Source organism: Trachypithecus francoisi, unplaced genomic scaffold, assembly GCF_009764315.1.
Source record: "Trachypithecus francoisi isolate TF-2019V2 unplaced genomic scaffold, Tfra_2.0 Lachesis_group21, whole genome shotgun sequence".
Taxonomy (NCBI): Eukaryota; Metazoa; Chordata; class Mammalia; order Primates; family Cercopithecidae; genus Trachypithecus; species Trachypithecus francoisi.
Genome location: NW_022681467.1, coordinates 13,734,170 through 13,760,291, shown reverse-complemented (window position 1 = coordinate 13,760,291; position 26,122 = coordinate 13,734,170). Strand labels below are relative to the sequence as shown.

Here is a 26,122-nt window from a genome sequence, read left to right as displayed (position 1 = left end):
GGGAGGCAGGGAGGAGTAAGCGGATTGGGAAGAAACGGAAAGAAAAAGAGGAGAGACAAAGACAAAGGTGTGCAAAAAAAGTTATTTAAAAGGTCTGATAGGGTTCACAGCATTTTCTGTGAATTGATTTCCCATCAGAGCTCTTTAGACAGTCCTTAAACTTGTGAAGTCAGATGTCACTCTAAGTTCAGGCCTCCTCTGCATTTGAGCTTCACACCTACAGTTCTGACAGCCATCTGCAGTGTGTTCAGAACATTTTCTGAAGGTGACACTGGGAAAAAGACAGTTTCCTAACAGGCCATGAGAGTATGTGCTGTGGATCCTGATAGGAGGCCTGTCCTTCTGCTGAGAGAGGCCTTTAGTGTGTTGACATGTCTTTGAGCTTTCATGGGCACTGGGCTGGCCTCTATCTTCCTGAGGGAACCACTGACTACTCCCAGGGGTGAAGGTTCTCAGCCTCCCACTGAGCAGTATTCCAGGCAGCACTGGGCCCCTCAACTCTTCTGTTTTCAGGAAGCTAGAAATAAGTACTGCAGAACAAAGGAGCCCAAGATTGATAGGCCTATTTATTCTGTGGGGGTTGGGGGGAGATTTCCAAGCTGGACTCCCTCATCCTTCCCAGCGAAGAACAACCACATACTCAGAGAAACCCCTTTCTTTTCATCACACATGGTATATTCCTAGTACATTCTCAGTCAATGCTGCTCTTCACCATCTGTCCATGGCTATTGATATGTGTATATGTGTGTTGGCCAGATGCCCTGATTTCATTCTTGAATTTTTGGCCTTGACCTTTCATTTCCACTCAGGAGGAATGGGTCTGAGTTTTCACAGATAGGACATGACCAATAAATGAAAACTATTCACTTGGCCCCAAAAATCTGACTTTCTGGAAAGTTACTAAAATATCTGCAACAATCTTAAGATTCATTCTAAAATAGTTCCCAATACATATTTTACAGTGTACACTTTTACTTGTTTTTATGTATAAATTTTTTCACCATCATTCTTGACAGATCAATATTTTTATTTATCATGCCACCACAGACTAGTCATCTCTGTGTGTGTCTGTTTGTAGTTTGTGTATATGTGGATCATATGTTTATGTGCATGCATGGTGTGTGTGTATGTGTGTGTATGCCTGTGTGTGTGTATGCTGTGTTGGGGCAGGATGGGATGTGTGTAATTTTGGTGTGCCTGTTTAAGGTTGAGTGTATATATGTAGTATGTATGTATGTGTATTAATATATGTGTAGTATATATGTGTGTGATACATGTATGTGTTTGTGTTTGTAGGACTATGGAATGTGTGTATATATAGAGTGTAGGTGAGTTTACACATATGGTGTGTGTGTGTTCACTGTGTGTGAGTATTGTGTTTGAGGAGTGTGCAGTATATATGTCAGAATTGTGTATATACGCATTTGTGACTTCCTTAATCATGTTTTGATCTAATAAAGAGACATCGTAAGAATATAAGAGGACATTGCTCTATTTCGTATTTTAAAAATCTGTGTTTGAAGTAGGTTTTGAATATTTGTTTTCATACACAAGGCAATTACTCTGGTGCATAGCCAAAGGCAGCCATCTTGAACTTTTGGGAAAATGTCCAAAGTAATACTTCCTAAAAGCTATTTAAAATTGGAATGGACATGCCATTTTTAGGTGTCCAAAGGGATGACAGAAAATAGTTGATGGTGTGTTATTTTAGAGGGAGAAAAACTATTAAAATGTTTCTGACGGTAGCAACAATAAAATACTAATGAACCAGAGGAACAGATGGAAATTGAAAAGCATGTGCAATGTCAAAACCCAAAATACAGTGATTTGTTAAATTACAGGGCTTCTTCCCCCGGGAGAGGAGCTGCAGTTTGCTGATAAGTCAACGACAACCGGGATTATTACTGTAACACAGCAACACCATTTTCCGCCTGAAACCTGCAAGAACTAATTAATTATATAGCTTTGGCTGCTAGGTTAGAACCAAGCTTTTCTGTCTGGTTTCCAAAGACTGAACTTTATAAATTGTCAGACAAACAGCATTCTCCTAATTTTCTGCTAACTATTGTAGGTAGTTACAAAGACTACTATCAATTACTAGAAAGGAAATACCTCATGATAAATTATGTTTGCTCTTTTGACCATTTGGAAAGACTCTTTTTTCCCACAGCTTTTTATGTTCTGAAGATACCCAGACTTCCTTAGTGAGCAGAAATTTATAGTGCCGAATTTCAACTCTGAATATAACGTGAGCATCAGGAGGTGAGTGGCTACTAAGAAGGGTTTTCTAATAGTGCCAGCTGGGCTTACTAGGTTGAATGGGTAATGGAAAGAATATTGTTCTCTCTACTCAAAACAAAAGACCTCAATCTACTCCTTAATAAAGACGCGCCATGGCTCACTCCTGTAATCCCAGCACTTTGGGAGGCTGAGGCGGGAGGATCACGAGGTCAGGAGATAGAGACCATCCTGGCTAACACGGTGAAACCCCTTCTCTACTAAAAATACAAAAAAATTAGCCAGGCGTGGTGGCGGGCGCCTGTAGTCCCAGCTACTGGGGAGGCTGAGGCAGGAGAATGGCGTGAACCTGGGAGGCGGAGCTTGCAGTGAGCTGAAATCACGCCACTGCACTCCAGCCTGGGCGACAGAGACTCTGTCTCAAAAAAAAAAAAAAAAAAGGAGTGACGTTTTAGAAGCCTCCTGAGTACAGGCAAATAGGACATTATATTCTATCCATTATAAAAGAGAAGAATCTCCTTTGTTTTGTTTGTTTGTTTGTTTTTTACCACAGAAGTAGTTGGGAATCAGAAACCAAACTGAATCCTGTAGATGCAATGAAAGTTTAGGAGAAGTAGACACTGGCTTGGAGCCTCCTGTGGTTCCTGGAGCCTTTCCTCTCTCCCCACAGCTGTCCTTTCTCCTCAAGACTTGATGCTTTCTTAGTACCAGAGAAACAAACTCCCTTCATTGCCCATGGGAGAGTGAACTCACAGAGCCACACTGAGGAGAAGCTTGCTAATATTCCCTAAAATTGTAACTATGTGCATTTATGGCCCAGCAAGTGTACTTCTCAATATCTTACCCAGAGAAACACACATCTGTCACACCAGGGGGCTTGCACTAGGGTAGCCAATACAGGATTGTTAGTAAGAGATACGTGTTTACCAAGAGTGGAAGGGCTGAACAATGTATGAGTACATTTAGGCCATTAAATTATTTTTGAAAGTTTATATACGATAGATTTATTTTAGTAACACCAGAAGACTTCTAAAATAGAGTGTCGAGATGAATAAATGCAAGTAATGGAATACATTAATATAACATGACACGTTTTAAAAGGAAATCTGCACAGATATGCAAAACAATATTACACTTTTACAAATGTAAAGATAAATACACATAAAATGGTTTGGAATTAGTTCCATTGAATAATAAAAATAATTATTCCCTACGATGGCACTGGGTGTGGAGATGGTGGTCACGTTGGATTGAGATTTATCTCACTAGGTATGTAATCCTGGAAAAGCTACTTACTCTGACTTGGATTCTTTATCTATAAGATGATAATTATTTTTAAAATGCCTACATAACAGAGTTGCCATGAGTATTAAATGAGTTAATAATAACAATATATGGAACACTTACTTAGAGTGCAGAAATGCTCTAAGTGCTTTACCTGTATTACCTTTGTTTAGTATAAAGCAAGTAGAATTATCATGTACATTTTACAGGTCAAGACACTAAAGGACAGTGAAGCTAAAGTAACTTGCCAAAAGCCTCATAACTCCTAAGTTATAGAAACCCTCCTAAAGCCAGAGGGTCTCAGCAATGAAAGTCTTCAAAATGAAGCAGTTAAATAAAGAATGAAAAGTATTGAAACCTAAAGATATTTCCTGAAGTCCATGAGCCTTCTTTCATTGGAGGAGAATAAGTTTGGATCTATTTCCCAGCTGAAGAAAGACTCAGATACCTGATCTTAATAGCATATTGCTCTAGCAACTAATTAAACAGAAAACAGACAGTCTTCCATTCAATCAAGTCCAACATTTTGGGGTGAGTTGGATCTCTCCTTTTCCTGTATCCACTAGGACAGATTCAACAATTGATTTAAATGTGTCACCCCTCTGTGGCCTCATGTTGGGCTGAGTGCACCTTCCCACCTTTTAACTTTGGGCTTACGCATGTGAATTACTTTGTCCAGTAGGATGTGAATAGTCTTAATGTGAACAAAGGTTTAAAATGTGCTTGTGAAGTTTGGTTTGTCCTTCTGCACTTGTGCCATTGTTATGAAAAACAAATATTCTGGATATCCACCGTTCCTCCAGCCTAGGGTTGGAATGAGACAGGTAGAACAAACATGAACTTAACCTGTAGCCTAGAGACAAATCCTGCTGAATCTAACCAGGATCAGCCAAGCTCCAACTAACTGGAAGTCTCATGAGTAAAAAAAAAGTGTGGCTATATGCTACTGAACTTCCAATCATTTATTGTTTTCATTATTATTGTTACACAGCATTATTATAGCTTTGCTGACAGATATGCTCAACAAATATAATGCCTTCTTTTTTCAGTGACTCTGAAAGCCATCTCTCTCCTTGCCCTGGAATAGATGCTTTAACTCTGCAAGTAGATAGTATGAGAAGATAGCCTTCAACTGCTCTTCTTGCTTATATTATCCATCTGTTCCAATCACAGATCAGTGTTAATGATTGACTAATCTTTCTAAAGCCTAGTTTTGCAACTGTCACTTCTCTATTCCAAAATCTTCAGTGACTCCCTAGTATGAGATACTGTCCCCACACTGCTTTAGCCCCTGCCAGTACCTGCTTTCTTATGCTTCTGTACATTTTCACATACAGTTTCCCCTGCCTAGAATTTTCTTCTATCAGGCCACCATTTCCATGTCTCGTATTCACGTGGCTAGATTTTACTAATGATTAAAATACTTCTTCTAATTTCTTTGAGTCTGCCCCTTCTTGAGGCATCCCTGTCCAGCATAAACCTTACCCCTTCCCCAAATATGTATGCACATATGCAATAATCACACTTGGGTCTCTTGAAATAGCATATACTTTTTTAAAGCTCTTAAAAGCTCGCCATCTTACATAACTATCTCTCTATATATATATATACATATATATATATTTATTTATTTATCCTATATAACTATCCTAATTGTTTGCCCCCAGCGAAGGCCACAGGCCCATGAGCCTGTAAGTATTTGTCAGACAAGGCTTGGTTAAACTACAGAAACAAATTAAGCCCTGAATTTCTGAATCTATTCTATGATACAAATCTCCCATTGCACATTTCAGCTTTAGAGTATATTCAGTGCACAATACGGGTACATTTCACACTGATGTTATGAAATGAGTCAGTTAGAAGTTCTACTCCACGTGGTCACCCCAGGACGCAGGATGGAGGAGACCTTCATCTCACCACTTGTTCCCACGATTTCACTGTGGGTGACCAGTGGAACTGGGATTTGAACAAGGCAAATGACTCCCAAATCTGTTCTTTTACCCACTACTTTACATGTGTCTCAAATCAAACACATTCACATGAGGATACAGGGAAGGAATTCTCATCTAATTAACAATATGCAAAGCATTGTTAATTAATTTTTTAACTCTTATTGTGGTACTAGGAGAGAAGTATTTTTATTGTATACATTTAGCTATAAGGAAATAAAATTTCTTGAGGTTAAGTAGTTTGCCAGTGGTCACATAACTAAAAATATGCCAGAAACAAAATTCAGAACCATAGCTAAATACATGCCAGAATCAGAATTCAGAACCAAGATTGTTTGACAGGTTTCCAAGATATTACCTAGGATATAGCACTTAAGGATTAGAACAAAAATTTATTCTAAAAGCCAAGGGAGACAAGGGAATGCCGACTCAGAGATAATCAGTAAAGGAAGGTACTCACACAAACAAAAAAATCCCCACTATTTCAAGAATTTTCCGTTCAAAATCATTAAAAATACTAACAAAAATTTTATGCTAATTACCTATATCTGATGAACTATGCATCAAGTAGCAATAATATATGTTTGATCCTCATTATTTGTGGATTCGGTATGTGCTAATACATCTACTCACTAAGACTCATTAGCAATCCCCAAATCAAAGTCCATGGAACTTTCACAGACATTCGTGGACATGCAAAGAATGATGAAAAATTTGAGTTACCAAACATGCATGTTTCCAACTCCGGCCAAATAAGGTAACTTCATGCTTTCTTGTCTCAGCTCTAATACTGCAAACAAGAGTGTCTTTGGCAATCTACTTAATGCCAGGTTTTTCACATCGTTGTACTTTTAGTTGGTGATGATGCTGTTTAAAAGGACCCCAAGCATAGGCTGAAGTGCTGTCTAACTGCAAGAAATGTTTCTACATGCAAGAAGACTGAATATGCCTTATGGAAAACATACATGTACTAGATAAGTTTAGTTCAGGCATAATGTATAGTGCTATTGAATGTGTTCAATGTTAATAAATCAACAATATGGTATATTTAAGTAAAAGTAAGAAACTTGCTGCTTCAGCAAATGCTAAAGTAACATCTGCAGTGTATGACAAAGTTATGGAAAAGATGAAAAAGCAGCCAAATTTGTGAACTTATAAGATTATGTGTGATAAAAATGCATAATGGACAGTATTGTCATGAGGCTAGAAACCAAAGAAATTTATGAGAAATTTGTGGTCATGTTACTCTGGGCCAGGAAAATTTCAAATTCTTCTCAGCTATTGCTGGCTGGCATACATGCTTCAAAAAGCACTAAAGCATGAAAATTTTTAAATAAGTAGTTTCTGCAGGTCAAGAGGCTGCAAAAAAATTTGTTTAAGTAGTTACTAAGTGCTATGTGGAAGAGTAGATTTTCAATGATAAGTATGTCTTGCCTTAGAAAGATGTTATCAAATGAATCTATATAACATAAAAGACCAATCAATGTTTGGTTGATGAAAGCATTGTGATCAGAGGCTCTCAGGAACCTAACCCTGCATTTCCTCTAGGAGCAATATTAGCTAATTCAGTGTCCATGGTGACTTTGTAGAACACAACTATTGTGAATAATGAAAACCAACTCTGTGTGTGTGTGCATATGCTGTATTAGATTATTGTGCAGCACTTTAAACACTATTAAGAGTTTCCTAGAGATGAGAAATCTGTATGGAAGTAAGGTCAAAATTATATTTCATTTTATTGCTCTTCAATTTTCAATTCATATTCTAAGGTGATTTATAATATTTTTAAAAAAGAGTTCTTAGATTCTTAGAAGAGAATAGCAATAAAAAATATGTGTATGTGTGTGTATATATGTGTGTGTGTGTGCACACAAATATATCACCTGTGTGTGTCTAGTAGTAAAAGAAAATTTTTTCCAGTTTCTGCATGTAGGAATTTAATACTTCCAGGTCAAACTCTCTCATCGCATATGTTAACCATGTGGTATTTTTACGAAGCTCTTTTCTTTTTTCTTCAATCTTTTAATCTTATGTCATTTCCAAATAAATTTTTTAAATTAGCTAACATGGGAATTGTGGCCAATAGTATTTTTAAAATTACTTTAGACATTTTGGGGGGTTTTAGAGTGTTTGTTTTTAGACCTTAGCCGCTTTTTTTTTTTATATATACTTTAAGTTCTAAGGTACATGTGCATAACGTGCAGGTTTGTTACATATGTATACTTGTGCCATGTTGGTGTGCTGCACCCATCAACTCGTCAGCACCCATCAACTCGTCCTTTACATCAGGTATAACTCCCAATGCAATCCCTCCCCCCTCCCCACTCCCCATGATAGGCCCCGGTGTGTGATGTTCCCCTTCCCGAGTCCAAGTGATCTCATTGTTCAGTTCCCACCCATGAGTGAGAACATGCGGTGTTTGGTTTTCTGTTCTTGTGATAGTTTGCTGAGAATGATGGTTTCCAGCTGCATCCATGTCCCTACAAAGGACACAAACTCATCCTTTTTTATGGCTGCATAGTATTCCATGGTATATATAGGCCACATTTTCTTAATCCAGTCTGTCACTGATAGACATTTGGGTTGATTCCAAGTCTTTGCTATTGTGAATAGTGCCACAGTGAACATACATGTGCATGTGTCTTTATAGCAGCATGATTTATAATCCTTTGGGTATATATCCAGTAATGGGATGGCTGGGTCATATGGTACTTCTAGTTCTAGATCCTTGAGGAATCGCCATACTGTTTTCCATAATGGTTGAACTAGTTCACAATCCCACCAACAGTGTAAAAGTGTTCCTATTTCTCCACATCCTCTCCAACACCTGTTGTTTCCTGACTTTTTAATGATTGTCATTCTAACTGGTGTGAGATGGTATCTCATTGTGGTTTTGATTTGCATTTCTCTGATGGCGAGTGATGATGAGCATTTTTTCATGTGTCTGTTGGCTGTATGCATGTCTTCTTTTGAGAAATGTCTGTTCATATCCCTTGCCCACTTTTTGATGGGGTGTTTGTTTTTTTCTTGTAAATTTGTTTGAGTTCTTTGTAGATTCTGGATATTAGCCCTTTGTCAGATGAGTAGATTGCAAAAATTTTCTCCCATTCTGTAGGTTGCCTGTTCACTCTGGTGGTAGTTTCTTTTGCTGTGCAGAAGCTCTTTAGTTTAATTATATCCCATTTGTCAATTTTGGCTTTTGTTGCTATTGCTTTTGGTGTTTTAGACATGAAGTCCTTGCCCATGCCTATGTCCTGAATGGTATTACCTAGGTTTCCTTCTAGGGTTTTTATGGTATTAGATCTAACATTTAAGTCTCTAATCCATCTTGAATTAATTTTCATATAAGGAGTAAGGAAAGGATCCACTTTCAGCTTTCTACTTATGGCTAGCCAATTTTCCCAGCACCATTTATTAAATAGGGAATCCTTTCCCCATTTCAAGACTAAACCAGGAAGAAGTTGAATCCCTGAATAGACCAATAGCAGGCTCTGAAATTGAGGCAATAATTAATAGCCTACCACCCAAAAAAAATCCAGGACCAGATGGATTCACAGCTGAATTCTACCAGAGGTACAAGGAGGAGCTGGTACCATTCCTTCTGAAACTATTCCAATCAATAGAAAAAGAGGAAATCCTCCCTAACTCATTTTATGAGGCCAGCATCATCCTGATACTAACGCCTGGCAGAGACACAACAAAAAAAGAGAATTTTAGACCAATATCCCTGATGAGCATCGATGCAAAAGTCCTCAATAAAATTCTGGCAAGCCGAATCCAGCAGCACATCAAAAAGCTTATCCACCATGATCAAGTGGGCTTCATCCCTGGGATGCAAGACTGGTTCAACATACGCAAATCAATAAACGTAATCCAGCATATAAACAGAACCAAAGACAAAAACCACATGATTATCTCAATAGATGCAGAAAAGGCCTTTGACAAAATTCAACAGCCCTTCATGCTAAAAACTCTCAATAAATTTGGTATTGATGGAACATATCTCAAAATAATAAGAGCTATTTATGACAAACCCACAGCCAGTATCATACTGAATGGGAAAAAACTGGAAGCATTCCCTTTGAAAACTGGCACAAGACAGGGATGCCCTCTCTCACCACTCCTATTCAACATAGTTTTGGAAGTTCTGGCTAGGGCAATCAGGCAAGAGAAAGAAATAAAGGGTATTCAGTTAGGAAAAGAAGAAGTCAAATTGTCCCTGTTTGCAGATGACATGATTGTGTATTTAGAAAACCCCATCATCTAAGCCCAAAATCTCCTTAAGCTGATAAGAAACTTCAGCAAAGTCTCAGGATACAAAATTAATGTGCAAAAATCACAAGCATTCTTATACACCAGTAACAGACAAACAGAGAGCCAAATCATGAATGAACTTCCATTCACAATTGCTTCAAAGAGAATAAAATACCTAGGAATCCAACTTACAAGGGATGTAAAGGACCTCTTCAAGAAGAACTACAAACCACTGCTCAGTGAAATAAAAGAGGACACAAACAAATGGAAGAACATACCATGCTCATGGACAGGAAGAATCAATATCGTGAAAATGGTCATACTACCCAAGGTAATTGATAGATTCAATGCCATCCCCATCAAGCTACCAATGAGTTTCTTCATAAAATTTGAAAAAATTGCTTTAAAGTTCATATGCAACCAAAAAAGAATCCACAGTGCCAAGACAATCCTAAGTCAAAAGAACAAAGCTGGAGGCATCACGCTACCTGACTTCAAACTATACTACAAGGCTACAGTAACCAAAACAGCATAGTACTGGTATCACAACAGAGATATAGACCAATGGAACAGAACAGAGTCCTCAGAAATAATACCACACATCTACAGCCATCTGATCTTTGACAAACCTGAGACCTTAGTTGTTTTTAAATGAAAATGAAAGTGATTTGGCACTGACTGTATTCCTCCAAGAACTATTGTGATTGGAAGAGATACACTTAAGTTTCAGTGGGTGGCTAAATATTTGTTATTTTCTGAATAAGTCAGACTTTTCCATCTTTTGCAGAAATATCCCATAGAGTTCTTTGTCAAAGGGACCATTTGCAGCCTCAGTTTTTTTCTTTTTTGCAGTGTGTTATTAACACAAAATCTGATAAATGAGTAGGCTTCCTCTTATTCACACGGATCCTGTTCTCTTCTATGAATCTAAGAACTTTTTTAAAATAAAAAATCACCTTGGAATATAAATTGAAAATTGAAGAGCAATGAAAAGAAATATAATTTCTACTTTATCTCCATACAGATTTTCCATCTCCAGGAAACTCTTACTGCAGTTTAAAGGACTGTGCAACAATCTAATTGTTCTACTTGATTGCAAATCATAGGACATGCAAACAGAAAATGAACCTATCTCAGTAAATGTATTATTAAAATATTTTAAATATGCTGCACAGAGGCGATGGAGATGTTATGTACCTGGATAGAAAGAAAATAAGGAAAGAAAGGCTTTCGGCAGAGACCTTGGATACTCTAGATTGTAATAGGAGTAAAACTGCCATGAGTCTGTAGACAGCTGGACATGCCTAATAAGAGGATGGTAGAGACGGGGTTGATGGATCTTCAGAAATGGGAGCAGAAATTTCATGTGCATAAATGAAAGCAATAATAATCCAGCTATATGTGATGAGGCTATAAGAACCGGCTTTCTAGGATCTAGGATTCTAGAGATGGGAGACCTGAGAGAAAATGTGGAATACATTGACATAGCAGCCAGTTATTGACTCATTTTTATTCCTGTCTTATCATGTCAGTCCTTGCCTTCCAAATGCCTGCAAGTATCTGCTTTTGTTTGCCTGAGAAATCTTCAGACCTCCAGAGCCCACTTTGCACACAAGTACACCAGGCCTGAATTCCTGGGGAATGAGCAACACTCCCCCAGCAGTCTTCAACCAATGAATGAGGCCTGATCAACTCAAGAAAGTATTGAAGCAGACTGTGTGGGGCCTCTGAGTGAAGCAACTGCTTGGGGACTGTGGTCAGTCCCCAAGCAGTTGCTGAAGTGGCCAGCTACAACTAGCTACAGCCCGTTTGATTTCATTTGGCAGTGTGGCCTTTGATCTGTCAAATTCTCTTGTGGGAAATCTGATTTTTAAATATTTAAAATTAATTTAAACTTCTTTTTTAAAAAACAAATCATATTTGTTTATTTGATATTTTTGGAAATAGAGTCTCACTCTGTCTCCCAGACTTGAATGCAGTGGTGGAATCACAGCTCACTACAGCCTCAACCTTCCAAACTCAAGGGATCACCCCATCTCAGCCTCCCAAGTAGCCAGGACTACAGGCGTGCACTGCCATGCCTGGAGAGAGATATATATATAGATATATATAGATATATACGTTAGAGACAGGGGTCTCCCTATGTTGCCCAGGCTGGTCTTGAACTCCAAGGCATGACCAATCCTCCCAGCTTGGGCTCCCAAATGCTGAGAGTATAGGCATGAGCCACTGTGCCCTGTCCAAACTTCTAAAAATTACACAACACACTACACAAAACATCAAAATACCCTTAGATGGTGTCTACTAAAACATATGTGTATAAACCCTATGACCAGGCAATTCCAATTCAGGCAGATACTCAAGAACACTACGTAATTAGAGCATCAAAACACATACATCCTATAATGTTCACAGGAGCACTATTCCTATCTCTGAAGTTAAAAGAGTCCAAATGCTTATAAAGAGAAGGTTGGATAGATATATTGTGCACTTCCATGCTATGGGATACTATGCAGCCAGAAGAATAAGTCAATCATTGCTACCCGCCACAAAATAAATGATGGTCTCAAACATCATGGTGAACAAAAGAAGCCACAACCAAGTATACCCTCTCTGTGAATTCATTCATATAAAATACACAAGCAGGCAAAATTAATCTATGTTGTTGAGCATCAAAACAGGAGTTCCTATTTCAAGTCAGATCTTCCACTAGGATTTCATAAGTATTGATATATGCTTTGGGGTTAAATTATTTCTGTCTCTTTTAAGGTGTAATTCTTCCGGGGAGGTTGATAACATGATTCTATAATTCATTATTACTTTAATATGGATTAGGTCCCAATATTGACAGAAGGCCTCCTATTAGAGCTCCTAGCTCTGCTAGGAACTATAGATACAGAAGCGAACAAGTCAGAATCCCTGCCGATTGGACAATGCCTAAAGCAAACCTGGAAATCATATATTACTTTATGTAGATTTTGATTGCTGCCTATTCACTTCTGAACTAGTTACAGAGGGCTGGATATATGAGATTATGCTCCTTTGTTTATACCCAAACCTTAAGAGTAATACTGCCTTACTTTGAGTTCCCCTAAAACCTACCCTGAAAACAAAGAGTTAAATGAAAGTAGCTTATCTTGGAGACAATTCTGGAAAACCCTAGTGCAGGAGTGAGGTATGAGGGAGGAAAGACAAGTCTGAGGGGTGAGGGAGCTGGAGTGTTTATCCAACTACTCCTCTGAGTCATTAGTTTAAGACTGGTCTTATAGAACATTACTTCTCAGAAATTACCAATGTGACAAAGAAAAGTCAAAGAAAACTTTATAAAAGTCAAAGAAAACTCTCAGAAAAAGAAACACAAAAGCCAACGGCTGAAAGTCAGGCCAAATACAATTTTCAGCAAAAGCATACAGATAGGGTTTCGGTATCCTCCATCTGCTACAACTACCCAAGGTAAGAGGCAGTTCCTCAAATAAGTGTACGGGTGCAGGTAAGAATGGAAAAGAGACAAAATGAATTTCAGGTAGGCACTCAAACCAGTGTCTACAACACACTCAAACCAGGAGTCAGATGTCAAACAATGAAATAATCAAAAGTGAAAACAACATACTGTTGCTTATGTCTGGGTCCTCTCCAAGGTTGGCCCACCTGGGTGTCTACACTCATCTCTGGACAGTTCACTTTCCAATTCCACGGTTAATGCTTAGAAAGAAAGTAACCCTAGAATCTTCCCCACTGGGGGATTCGAACTCGAAATAATTTCCTTGAGTGCAGGAATCCAAACTTCATCTTGCCCGACAGGTGTCCCTACAACCTGTGATTCTTCCACCAGAAGGGGGCACACTCTCTGACAAGGCAGCCTCTTCCATCACCAGAAAGTCTTACTTATTCTATAGCTCTGGCATGATCATAAAATCTGCATCCCCGTGACTTCCACCGTGCTCCCCTCTGTTGCCCTCTGGCCCATTAGTCCCTCCTGGGCCTGTCCTGGACTCCAGTTCCACCTCTACAGTGTCATTCAGCCGTATCCACAAGTGCTTTGGACCAGACATTATTTTCACAGCATGGTAGGGGATGGGTAGATTTTTCTTTCATTCAGTCTCTACGGATGCTTTACAGATGAGCTCAATGAGTCTCAGAAGGGTTAAGTAACTGGGCCAGGGTCATAGACTGACTAGTGAGAGAAACGAGGTTCAAACACAGAATATCTGACTCCAATATAACCCACTGAGTATCTGGGGTAGGGTGTGGTGTGTGTGGTGTGCATCTGTATGTATGAGTGTGAGTGTGCATGCATGCACAGTGTGTGTGTGTATGTGTATGTGTATGTGTGCATGTGGCTTCTCACTATCCCCCCACACACACTACCACGCCCAAGTCTAGTGAGTATCTCTCCATTTTCCACACCTATCCCTGACAACCTCATGCAATGAGATTAACCTCCAAATCAGCAGGCCTTGAATCCTTTACCTTCTCCCAGCATCAAAATACACTTCTTTGGGGTCTTAGCCTCCAGAGTCTGTGCCTGCCCACCAAAGGGGCAATGGGTTCTCCCAATGAAGCAATGGAGGCCTGCATGAAAAATGACTGTGATTTCTCTCCAGGTTATAACTTACCCTCAGATAATGCCTTCATGCAGAGACACAGCTGGGGTGGGAACTTCTGTCACTGGAGTAGGCATAGGAGAATTGGGGGTTCCTTTGGAGATTTGTGGTACAACCCAAATAATATCATATAACATATCCCACCTACTCAACCTACAGGCTGAGATCCCACTTAAAGGGATGGTAGTTTGCCCTAAGGAGCCATGACTACCAGGCTGCAATGAAGCCCTGCATGCCCTCAGTGCATTGGGGTATACATTAGAGCCCCCCGCCATGATGTTTGGGATTCAGTGTGCCCCTCCTTTTTAAGTCACAAAACAGTCCCATCCCTGCTCTTGTGGATTCCCCAGACAGATATCACAGACCAGTTGTCTCCTAACAGAATTTTCCTCCCCCTTGGAAATCAGTGCAGAGGGGAAGAAACAGAGCTATTTCCATAAGACAGTGCTTGTTTCTGTGAAAAAGAGTAAGGAGTTTTAGTCACACAGCTGCGTGTTCAAAGCTGGACTCCGTCTTAAACTAATGGGACAATGGGCTAGTTTCTCAAACTCTCTGAGTCTAAAGTCCCATATATAAAAGAGAATAACCCTCACCCGCTCACAGGTTGCTATGAGGATTAAATGTTATGATGCCTATGGATGTTCCATGCATGCTGTAATACTCAAAGTTGCTTTTATTTTCCTGTTATAAAAGCAACTCCCCACTTTCCTTCTGGTACAGAAAGGAAGAGTATTTCAAGATTAAGGGTTCTCTCTCTCTCTCTCTCTCTCTCTCTCTCTCTCTCTCTCTCTCTCTCTCTCTCTCTCTCTCTCTCATCTTCAAAAGTAGTGTATGAGACAGGAATACAGTCCTTTCTTGGTGGGGACAGCTAGTGACAGCCATGTGTTTTATCAGGACAGAGAACTCTCCAGTTCCCCAGGCATGTTCTCTACATTGTTCTTAACTATTGTTCATTTTTGTACTGTATCTTCCAGTTCACAATCTGCCAGACTCCATGGCAAAATCTGCCTTCACTCCTGCCAAAAATGATCATTTTCTCCTTCCTTGCTTCCCAGCCGACTTTCCTATTCATTTCTGATGTCATTTGAAAACTTAGCTGCCCTCCCTCATCCATGAGTCTTAAGTTCAATCTCCTACTGCTATGATTTTTCTTCAGCATCTGGGTTGCTTAACTTACTGCTGCCATGGGGGATACAGATGTGCAGCAGATGCCAGGCTAAGTGGAAAGAGTGTGTCAAATGGAAAATGTATTCAGGTTGCCGTATGGATGGTAGAATGTTGGTTTTTTTTTTTTTTTTTCCAGACCTCTGGCTCTGGAACTTTGCAGAAAGTTAAGATTTTTTGAACATCCTATTGAAGCATAACATACAAGCAGAAAAAAATGTATATATCACAAATGTATAGCTTGTTGAATTTTCAGTCTAAGCACACATGTGTAACCACTATCCAAACCAAGTAAGAAAACATGACTAGAGCTCTATTTACCCACCACTGTCATTCCCCCAAGGGTAAGCACTATTCTGACTTCTTAACAAAATACATTCCTTCCTCAGTATATGCAGGGAACTGGCTCCAGGACTCCAGGGTATATCAAACTCCACACATACCCAAGTCCTGCAGTCAGCTTTGCAGAATACACCTATACAAAAAGTTGACCTTCTGTACACATAGGGTTGGCATCCTAGGAATACTGTATTTTTTATCAACATTTGTTTGAAAAAAAAATCTATTGTATAAGTTGACCCATGCAGTTCAAATTTGTGTTGTGCAAGGGTAAACTGTAAATTTGTTTTTGAATTTTGTATGAATAAAATTCTATATGATATATTCTGTCCTGTCTGGCTTCTTTCACTGAATATTATGTTTGTAAGATATAGTCTTACTGCTGCATGTCATAGTCATTCATGTTTCATCATTGCTGGGTGTAGTTCTATTGTATAAATATGCCGCTAACCATTTCATCGTTAAAAAACATTTGGAACATCTCCAGAGTGAGGCTTTTAAGAAAAGCTTTGCTATGAAGATTCTTGTGCATGTCTTATATTGCATATATGTGTTCTCTTGGGTACATACCTAGAATTAGAATTGCTGACTTATAGGGTATCCATATATTCAACTTTAGTAAACTACCAGTTTCCAAAACGGTTGGACCATTATATCCTCCCATCATCATAGCATGAGAGTTTCAGATGCTCTGTGTCTTCATCAACACCTGGTATTGTCTACGGTATTCTGATTTTGCTTTATCTTATTATTCGTTTTTGGCATTCTAGTGGGTGTGTAATTGTACCTCATTTTGGTTTTAATTTGCATTTTCCAAATGATGAATGAAGTTTGGCACGTTTTGCATATATTTATTGGCCATTTGTGTATCCCTTTTGTAAAATGCCTATTAAAGTGTTTTGTATATTTTTAAACTTTTTAGTACTTTATTTTAAAAGTTTTTTATTAATTAAAAGATTTAAGTTTTTATGTAAGACTAGAATTGGAGCGTTGGTCACACTTTAATGGACTTTTCTATCACTTGTCCTGATTTTATAATAACTATAAATGTCTCCAGTTATCCCTAATGGCATCTCAAATTGTCAGAAGTTTCTCTAAGGAATTTAATTTTATTCAAAAGTGTACTTTATAGCTCTTTTAGAAACCATGGATGGATATTCAGAAACCTAGTTTTTGTTATTTTACTGAATAGCTCTGTGACCACAGGCAAAGATTTCATTCTACTTTAGTCTTAGTATCCCCACGTGAAAAATGAAAAGGTTGAATTTGAGATCATCCATCTCTAATATTCTATAACATACTAATAAGTACGTTACTTGGAAGGGCAAGGAACAGGGTAAAACAGATACTATGAAACTTAAAGAATTTCCATAAGCTTGGTAACCCTTGCTCTTGAATAAAAGTCTGCAAAATATTCTAAGCCTCAATTTCAAAATTTCTTCCATCTTCTTTCATGTCTTAAATTTTACCCAAATTGTGTTTTCCATGCTAGGAGAAATATTGTATCAAAGCTCTGGTTATCCTCTTCTCCAGAATTTTTTTCTTTATTGCAAACAGTAACTGGATCAGAATTGCCAATCCCTTCAAAATAAAGCAGCTCATTATGGTTTTGTTTTGGGATGTGTGTGTGTGTGTGTGCGCGCGCGTGCACGCATGCGTGCGCACCTGTGTGCATGTGCCTGAAATGGAGGGAAAGAAAAGAAAAAACACTTATCTTCCATGACCTAGCCATAGAACCCTGGACCAGCCTATTGCATCTATTCTACTTTCTATATACTTTTGCTTCCTTGAACAGATCCTTCTAAGTACTCAAAGGTAAAATGGGTGTCACTAACCTGAAATCTACATTTTCTTTCTGCCCTTCCTCACTAGTGGCTTAACTTCAGCTGCCTGATGGTGAACTGTTGTGTCCCCACATTGACTGGAAGATTTTACAAAATAGTATTTAAAAAGTCTTCACAACTTCAGTGAAATGAAAGATTTCATATAACAAGACATAAAATGCCGTAAGCATAGGGGAACTGATTAATAAATTAGACAACCTTTAAAAGAAGAAGCATGTTCATCAAAAGACACCACCAGAGAAAGAAAAGGCAAAGCATAGAGGGGAAAGTATATTTGATACATGGAAAACCAACAAAGGACTTGTGGCTAGATTATTGTTTTCTAAAACCTACAAATCAGTGAGAAAAGATAGACAACCCAATAAAGAATAAGCAGTACCTGTGAACAAACACTTTAAAAAGAAGATAAATAAACTTATAAACAGACGCACCCTCGGTAGTAATCAAGGAAATGCATATTAATACCGCTGTGAGATGCCACTATATGGACACCAGACTCATCATTACTTAAACATACAAAAATATTGAATGTTTGAGAGGGTATGGAACAAAGTAAATTCTTATACTTGCTGGTGGGAGTGTAAATTGGGACATCTACCTTTTTACAGGCAGTAAGACAGTGTCTAATAGAATTAAAGATATATACAATCTGTGTGTGACTCAGTAATTGTACTGCTAACGCATAGCCTACAGAATTGCATACATATGTGCATCAAGATACATGTACTAATTTATGAGTGCATCATTCACAAGAGCAAAAAGCGAGAAACAATCTAAATGTCAATCAATGGTATGAGGTTTAGATAAATTCATATATATTCACCCAGTAGAATATTGTAAGTAATGAAAATCAATGACTACAGCTATACAGAACGAGATGAATGAATCTTCAAAACACCATGTCAATAAAGGAAACCAAATGCAAAACAATACATACTGTTTGATTCAATCAACATAAAGTTCAAAAAAAGGCAAAACTGCCAGGCATAGTGTCTCATGCCTTTAATTCCAGCACTTTGGGAGGCTGAGGCGGGCAGATCACCTTAGGTCAGGAGTTCAGTTTGAGACTAGCCTGGCCAACATGGTGAAACCTCATCTCTAGTAAAACTACAAAAATTAGCCGGGCGTAGTGGCGCATGCCTGTAATCCCAGGTACTCTGGAGGCTGAGGCAGGAGAATCTCTTGAATCCGGGAGACGGAGGTAGCAGTGAGCCGAGATTGTACCACTGTACTCCAGCCTGGGCGACAGAGTGAGACTCTGTCAAAAAAAAAAAAAAAAAAAGGCAAAACTAAACTGTTATTTGTGGATTATTAAAAATATAAAGAAAAGCATATAAATGATTGCTTTAACCCTAGAATAGAAGTTACCTCTAGGGGAAGGAAGAAGAGAGATGTGTACTCACGGTTTCTGGTTTGCTGATAGCATTCTGATTCTTGATGTGGTGGTAGTTCACAGATGTAACCTTCACAAATTCTTACACAATATAATGATGTTTTAGGAATTTTTTGATATATGCTTTATTTCACAATATAAAAAGAAAATAATGTGTGTCAGTGCCTGGCACATAGTAAATGCTCAATACATAATCAATTATTATCATAAATATATAATAATTGCATTTTTAAAGTACTTTGCATTTTACAAAGTGTTCTTCACAAAAAACAGGCACTGTTATCATTCCTATTTCACAGATGAAAAACTAAGGCTTACTCTTGCCACAACACAGCTAACCAGAACCACAGCTCTGGTCTGCTGCTTCCAAATCCCACCTCTCTACCTGTCATGCTGTTTAACCAAGGAAAATGAGCCAACAGTCTAATATCCAAAATCTCATTCAGAACAGTGTTTGCTTAGCTGTGTGATTTGAGTCAAAAGTCCGTGTGTGTGTGTGTGTGTGTGTGTGTGTGTGTGTGTAAGCCTTGGTTTTCCCTTGGGTCAAAGGTGTATGAAGGCTTCCAATTTGCTACATAACCCAAGGTGACAGAAACAAACACATGTTGTGAGGTATAAAATGCTGAATGTACTCAGTGAGTGCTTCTTTGATTTGCTTTTATCTATACTTTGAGTCTAAGCTTATTTTAATACTTAAAGTAAAACCAACATTGATGTTAACAGTTTCTCACTCCTCCTCCCAAGGCTCCCACGTACCCACCACCAAAAGAAATAAGTAATAAGGAGCCTGAACATCAGGACCAATTATAACCAGCCTGCATAGGACCTTGTATTGTAACTGTGAACAATAGAAAGCATATATCTTTTCTTCACTGAAAGTTGATAAAAAGCATTTTCCCATTACATCCGTTGGAGAGAGGTTAAAGTGCACAAACTGGGAAATTAAGCTTATTTTCAGGCTATTTTAACCAAAAACAATCTCTAGGCCTATCTCACATGTCTTCTGACAGGAGGGCATCCACTGGGAAGATTACGTCTGTTATCAAGGAGAGCAATGAACTTTCCATTTATACTAGACTTTTATAATCTGATGAGAGAAAGGTACGTTTATTTAGTCTTTTAAAAAGGAAAAGGAAACCCTACAAATCTGTCCATTATACCTGCAGAGAATCTAAAGTGAGGTCAAGACAAAAGCAGATTACTTTTGATAGTATTAATAAGAGTTTATAGCAAGGCCTGCGAGCCAGATCTCCCTCTGTGGATTTCTGAATGGCTTTAGGAGCTGGGCTATTCTTAGAGTAATGAGAAAGAGCCTTATCTCACACTATAGAAAATTCAAAGATCCCCATGGCTTCAGAAGCCTTATTGACGCACTTTAGTAAAACTGAAAGCTAGGGTGGTTACTATCACAAATTCATGTACAATGTTAGGGATATAAAAAAGAAAAACCTAAGAGTCATAGGCATGCAGTTCTCAATATGGTATATTAATAACAGCATCCCATAAGACCCTAATGGGACTGTGGATGTTTCTATGACTAAATTTTGTTTTGAGGCAGTATTAGCAGTAGTATTATTAGTAAGTTGGGATTATTGGTTTTCAGTATCAGACACTGATTCTAATTTAAATAATAGGGAAGATATTGGAAAATTATTGAGGACTCAAAGAATTAGTGAGTGGTTGGGTTTAGGAAGAAGTGAGAGCCAAGAGAGTGACAGAGAACAAGATGCAGACAGCAGAGCAATAGTCTCCTTGTCTATTGCAATAAGAAAGCCCTAGTCAGGCAGGGTACCATCTTTTTTTTTTTTTTTTTTTTTTTTTTTTTTTTTTTTTTTTTTGAGACGGAGTCTCGCTCTGTCACCCGGACTGGAGTGCAGTGGCCGGATCTCAGCTCACTGCAAGCTCCGCCTCCCGGGTTCCCGCCATTCTCCTGCCTCAGCCTCCCGAGTAGCTGGGACTACAGGCGCCGCCACCTCGCCCGGCTAGTTTTTTGTATTTTATTTTTAGTAGAGACGGGGTTTCACAGTGTTAGCCAGGATGGTCTCGATCTCCTGACCTCGTGATCCGCCCGTCTCGGCCTCCCAAAGTGCTGGGATTACAGGCTTGAGCCACCGCGCCCGGCCACCATCTTTATTATGTATGATCTATAGTTACTCTGTTCTTGGGTGACTGGGTCAAGGTGTGAAGTTCTAGGAAAGATCATCTGGTTGGCTAACCTCAGATCACAGGTAACCTCCCTTCTCATAAAATAAACTTATATAGGAGACAAAAACAGATGGAATATGACCCATTTCAGCTTCAGCAGTGGGCATGGAGTAACTGAAAATTTCTCTCCCACCAAGGCTACACGAGACGTATCACTGAAAGTTTACCAAAACCTCAATTTTGTGTCTGACTCAAATTCTCAGATAAAATTCTTGAAAAAGATCTTGATTGCTGTTCCCAGAAGAGACACACTAACTGTCCCTATGTCTGTCCCTCAGTTCCCAGTCTCATATTCTTCACTAAATATACACATGCTTTATTTTTACCCTACCCTTTGAGGTCAGAGCATGCATCTTCATAAGGAGCCCAGAAGATGCTTGGCTTGTGAATGTTTTCTCTGAATTGCTGGTGAGTGGAAACAATGGGTCCCCACTGGACTTTTGCCAGGCACTGGTTCAGAAGGTTCCCCAGACTGATGAAAGGATGCACATGGATGGCCTGGAGCCCTGCCCGTGGTTGGGAACATGGGTTGTTCAGTGTTAAAATCCAGTTTTTATGCACTGGAGCATGAAGGAAAGACGAATCATTTACCCCCCTCAATCTCCCTTTATCCCCTCAATTCATGACTCCATCCACCACCATCAAGATTGGGAGCACTACATAATGATGGGAGTGCCTGAAGCCACATCTAAGGGTTTGCTTTAGGCTTCCTCCTTGTACTTCTGTCCCATTTTCATCATTGTCATCATCACTAAATGGTTTTCTTCATCTTGAAGACATGCAGCAAGCTTTCAATTAAAGTCCACTATGAATAACATTCTGTGCCAGGTACTAGGCTAAGCATGTTAACATGAATTATCCAATTTAATCCTCACAATGACTATATTAGGCAAGAACTCTTACCATTTGTGACATGGTTTGACAGATGAGCCTAGCTTTTTCTTTTTTTTCACTATCTGCCTTTTTGGAGAGGTACGGCAGAGTAAGCACACAAAGTGCAAATTCAGGAACCAGTCAGCTTGAGTTCAAATCTCACTTCCAGTGCTTACTGTCTGTGTGATCTTGGACCAGTTACTTAACTTCTCTGTGCTTCAATTTGCTGTTCTATAAGTGGAGATAGTAATAGTTCATACTTTATAACAGTATGTGTTAAATGAGCAAAAGCACTCAGAAAATACCCAATGTATTACAAGTATTCAATAAATATTCAGAAGGGCCATGTCAATTTTCCTCACATCTACTTAACTCCACACCTTATGCCCCAGTCTCCCCTATCCTGAAAGGACTCTGATAGCCTGTAACTGTGACTGAATTCTGGCCAGTAGAGACCAAAATGGGTTCGTGCAGCAGCCCATCTCATCGGGAAGGCCCGTATTTACTTTCACCTTCAAAAAAAGCACAATGAAATCCCATAGGATATTCCAGATGTCCTCTCCATCACATTACAGTACTTTTGTTCATTCTCCCTCGTCAGCACCTGTCTAGAAAATAGCTATTTTTGATTACAGATTTGATGACTTAAGCTTACTTTATTTACTTTTTATAATAAATTTGACTGATTAGGATTTTTTGTTCTTAATTTCAGACATTTATATCTCATTTTCTTTATGAGAAAATCCAGGAATTACAGGTTTAATGCCATAGTAAGTAATATTAAAATAAATGGCAAGCCATGAATTGGTAAATTAAAACATCTAATAATTGGATTGGAAAATATAAAAACTCTGGATTCAGTGAACCAGCACCAGTCTAATTTAAATGTCTAATTAAAAGTTATTTGGAGGCACAGCATACACAAACTGCATTGCTGTCTTCAATGACTGGGAATGAAGCTTGGTAACCAGAAGAAAAATTGGAATTGCATGAAGAAATGGGAATGGAGGGTAATCTTTAATCAGAGTATTCCATTTTAATCAAGGCATGTCTGACTCTACATTCCATTTCCACTTCATTAAAATATGCTGTCCCTGGTGCTGAAACTGCTGTTACTTGTTTAACAGCAGAGCAACCGAGCTTTAAGCCAGAAAAGGAAGTAGCAATGCCCAGGATGGAGGCAGGAGCTTTTGTTAGCTAAAGTACTATTTATCCAAAGTTGCTGGAGAGCTATGGAGGGAGAAAAAGAAGAAGGTTTGTGATTAGGCAAGTCTAGATTAGAACTGATTTTACAAGAACAAGCCTGCCAGTCTGCAAGCTGATTCATACAGAGGGCTATTCATAGCAGAGGGCTATTTAACACATTGTCAAATATGACATTCTAAAAATGCAGCATGATCGTTTGTACAAATAGCTAATGAACAGTGACATATTTAGATTGCCTGCATAGAGGTGGCAGAGTACGTGCAGCTAGGCAAAAAGAACTCCATCATCGTACAGCAAAAACAGAAAATGTCCAAAATAAAACTCTAAAATTAGATTTGTCTCCAGAAGTTTACCAATTCTGGCACTACTAATTTGTCACTGCTACCTTTATCTCTCTGTTTTATTGTCTAAAATATAGAACAACAACTGTGTCTACTTTTTGGCCTTGTGTGAAAATTAAATTGATATTAAGTAGGTTAAGATATACAATGCAATTAGGACAGAAACCAAGAAAGGACTAAGTCCTTAATAAACACACAATGCTATAAGTATTGGTAATACATCAATGACAGGTATTCTTCCCAACTAAGGATATGTGAAGTACATGCATTTGTATAAATACTACCAAAGCAAAACCTAAATGCTAAGCTGAACTTTTATTTACAGTGTCAGCTACATGATGCTTTTATTTCTGTAGCATGGACAATAGAGTTTCTTCCCCTAAAGACGTTTCCCATTTTTAAGAGGTCAAAGTTGACTCCATTTTTTCAAGAAAAAGCTCCTCTATCAAGCCCCCTTAATAAACTAGGCACTGTGCTAGACTAGGTTTCTAAAAGAAACCAGTCAAGGAGCTTGAAGATCCTCTGTCATTAATAACAACAGCTATTGTAAACACACAACCTATAGTACATTTGAGCATTAGCAAACACCCACCCCACTCGCAACACACACACATTAAACAAGTTTTTATTATTATCCCATGTTACAGGTTAGAAAACTGAGGCTTAGAAGAGGGAGGACCTGCCTTAGGCACTCTGCCATAAGTGCTCGGCAATGTCTAATCCGTACTCACACCTCACTGCTGAGTAGCCCACGTTTACAGAGGTGCTGACCTCTTCCCACCTCCCCTTTATCAGGACTGTATAAAGAAAACAATTCGGGATAATTTAGAGACTAAGACCTCCTAATGAAATACAAAGTTCCATCTTCTCCCCACTTTCTGCAGACACTGTCAATAGAGCGTGAACTAAGAAAAATCTCTGCAGTCAAAATGTGGTGAGCACAGCAGATGAATTACCTCTTATCTTTAGTTCCGCTTCCCTTCCTACTGAATAAATGAGTAAATCAATATATCCCTAGGTCATATGCACCTCCTTTTACTCCAAGCAAGTGTTTGTGTTTTGTTTGAAGAAAAAAAAACTAAGCCACCTAAAGCCATTTTCACAGTTTACCATCTAACAAAACACAGCAGTGGTAATTAAAACAATCTGGGGCTAAGGAAAGATGGAAGGGAAATCTGTCACCGCTGAGACTATCAAGGAGAAAAAAACAGTCCTGGGGAGCGAAGCAGAAACATTGACAATTTGTTAGGTCTAACCCCAGAGTGACGCACAGTGAAAGGATGAGGCAGAGATTGTTGCTACAGGAAATGTCAGCTTTACATGAGAAGCCCGTGGAAGAACACTGAATAGGTGCTCATAGTTTTCATCTTCTGCAAAGTCCAGGAAAGGACTGGGTTTTCTTTGTACAAATGGGAATTAACTCTCTGTCTTTATTTTCATAGACTAGTTTTGGAAAGGAATAACCACTCTGGTATACTCACCCTGTGTCAGCTTAAAGTCAAGTGTTAAAGAGAAAGTCAACCCGTATCCTAACTTTAAATTATTTTAAGTTTTGGTTTAACTTAATTTTAAGAATGCTGTCTTTCAAGTTCACAGTTAGATTCCTTTTTCTTATTCTGAGATAGTTCATCAAACTCCCCACCCCACTGGCTGAATTCACTCAAACCTCTCTCTGGAGTGAAATTGTTCAGTAGCTTTCAGCCTCCAACCTGTACCTGTTAGAGTAAAACCAACAAGAACAATCCTGAAAAACTTCTGACCCCCCTCTTGTTCTTCTGAATCTGTTTTATAGGAAAGATTTTCCTACTTGAGGTTTTGGGTACTCTACATCTTACATAGTTGCTGTCTTAAGGGGAAACTATTTGCCAGAAATTTGTGAATTCCCACACAGTAAGAAAAATAATCATTGGATATGGAACAATTTTGCTAACCTCATTTCTCTATGTTTGTTGGTTAAAGGAGACATTGATTAGATAATGTAATAACAATAGCAACAGCAACAATAATAATCGCAAACCCCTGTGTGATGGTGTTCTTTTTGGTAAATGTTATCATTATTTTAGTGTTCAAAGCAACTCTTTGAAGTAAGGGCAGTTGTTATCCCTACTCTACAAACAGGAAAACATCCACATTAGTCAGAAATGATTGATGTACATCAATGTTTAAAAAAAAAAAAAAAAAAAACTAAAGCTTTGTTATTGCTGCCTCCCAAAAACTTGAATCATTTAATTTACCATGACAAAATATAAGAATAACATGAAATGTAGGTTTCTTGCATATCAGCCAGAGGTTTCTCAGGGGTTTTACATTAGTTAGAGATTTATTGGTTTTTAGCTAGTCTGTCAGATAAAAGTGGAACAATAAATTACAATTTTCTATATTATCTTTGTCTAGATTCATTTTGAATTGTCTTTAAACAACAATTCTA

At 38.5% G+C, this 26,122-nt stretch overlaps 1 long non-coding RNA gene across 1 annotated transcript in view; it reads right to left on the bottom strand.

The window, feature by feature from the left end:
* Nucleotides 1–18,921: 18,921 nt before the first annotated feature.
* Nucleotides 18,922–26,122, bottom strand: part of LOC117068451 — a 50,270-nt gene continuing 43,069 nt past the window's right edge. Inside the window, exons 2-3 of the long non-coding RNA XR_004431127.1 lie at nt 19,080–19,192; nt 18,922–18,934 (exon numbers count right to left, since the gene is read on the bottom strand). This is a non-coding gene — a long non-coding RNA (uncharacterized LOC117068451). The remainder of the gene's footprint in view (nt 18,935–19,079; nt 19,193–26,122) is intronic.